At 30.8% G+C, this 1,874-nt stretch overlaps 1 long non-coding RNA gene across 1 annotated transcript in view; it reads left to right on the forward strand.

Annotated features, from left to right (window-relative positions):
• Positions 1–309, forward strand: part of LOC111086457 — a 1,160-nt gene extending 851 nt beyond the window's left edge. Inside the window, exon 2 of the long non-coding RNA XR_002611184.1 lies at positions 90–309. This is a non-coding gene — a long non-coding RNA (uncharacterized LOC111086457). The remainder of the gene's footprint in view (positions 1–89) is intronic.
• The last annotated feature ends 1,565 nt before the right edge of the window (positions 310–1,874 follow it).

The following is a 1,874-nucleotide window of genomic DNA, read 5'->3' on the forward strand; positions in this document are numbered from 1 at the left end:
GTACGATTAAAATGCCCTTTTCTGCATACCTATTTGAAATCTCACATTAATATTTTATAAATTTTGATTTCATGACGAAACATATTTAGGTAGCCATTTATGAGATATGATAAGTCTCTTATCCTTTTCTTGTATTGTAAATTTGAATTTGTCTGATAGAATATCATTTTCATGAGTGTGACTTTTATTACGTTGGTAACCAATCGTTAATAGTATATTCATTTTTATTGTAATATCTGATATTTTGCAATGAACGTTTATTGTAATGGCTTTATTGAAAAAAAAATAAAGTTTGAAGTTGTGTGTGTTTCTAGTGCTTTGTTTAAAACTGCACGTAGTGTTTTCAACATGACTAATAAAACATAACATCTCATAAAATCGCTTAAAATCAGTATACTTTTGTCAGATCTGACATATTTTCAACTATAGTATCTAAAGCAAGACCTTTTTTAAAATCCCGAAAGATAGTTAATGATGTTAATCCGATTATAAATTATTAATCGCATCTTAGATATGTCCACTTTTATAGCCTATATTTACGACATAGTAAAAGATAGGAAGTAATGAATATAAAAATAAAACTGAAAATGTAAAACCTTTGCCGATGGTACGTTTTAGATATTTATGAAAAAATCTGACATGTAGAAAAATTGGTTTAAAAAGTCTAAGTCTCAGCAAACGTATTGGCTTCTGAAAATAGAAAGTTGTCTCAACGAAAATCTATTGATCTTGTTCATGAATTGTAGCAATATCTCCAATAGTTTTAAGGGGGGTGGGAAGAAAAGTAGTGATTCCCATACAATTTTAAGTGCACTACGGCCACGATCTTAAAAACAACGTGAAAGCCAGGGAGGAGGGAATTATTGCCTCAGTAGCTAATTTTATGAAATTAGTTGACAAATTTACAGCCTTTTCTTATTAAAAAAATAATAATTTTCCTTCATAGTTGTATACCGTTATTTGTGGGGGCGGTTTGTGCTTAGTTTAGTGTTATAATATCTGTTCTATATATCCCAATCCCCATTATTTTACTGTACTAAATATGTACTTTTAATTTTAGTAGGAGTTCTTGATCTAACATGCTAGTCATTTAGAATCATTTTTTTTATAGGATGCTATTTTCCTTTAGAAGGTCAACAATAATACACTATAAAATAAATAAGTAAATGGTAGTTACAAATATAATTTAACTTTTAGTATCTACACTCTCCTCATCGCTGTTTAAAATGGCTTTATAGGGTGACCTATATATCTGACATGAATTCAATGATACACATAAAAAGCTACCAGGTCATGTCCATGGGCTATTTATTTTTAGCGTGTACTTACATTTTGTAACTAGCGTTACTCATACAAAAGTAGGACACTTTTATTAATTTCAAAAATATTGCAATTCGCATCAGTAAAGATTAAAATGTTATTTTGTGAAATTTTTTGGATCAAAACGCTTTTTATTAGCTGAAGCATAGCGATTCATAGTATGGATCTGAGTTTTTCCAACTATTAGGTCGTCAAGAAATTAATGTCGCGTATAATAGTTATACGAACTGCCTAAACGTCACGTTAGTGTAGCCTATATAATGTGTAAAGATTAGTATACTCTAATCTCTTATAGTGATGGCACATGACGAGACACACATTCGGCATGTAATGCTTTTTGAATACAAGAAGGGAAACAACGCCTCTGTAGTCACAAAAAATATCAAAGAAGTTTATGGAAATGTTTTGAACGTTCGTAAGTGTCAACGATGGTTCAGCAAATTTCTTTCAGGTGACTTTAGACTTAAAAACTGTGATGGCAGGGGCCGACATGTTGGAATTGATATTGATGCTCTGAAGACGCTTGTTGAGTTTAACCTAAGGCAAAACACTCG

Source organism: Limulus polyphemus, unplaced genomic scaffold (assembly GCF_000517525.1).
Source record: "Limulus polyphemus unplaced genomic scaffold, Limulus_polyphemus-2.1.2 Scaffold42, whole genome shotgun sequence".
NCBI classification, from domain to species: domain Eukaryota; kingdom Metazoa; phylum Arthropoda; class Merostomata; order Xiphosura; family Limulidae; genus Limulus; species Limulus polyphemus.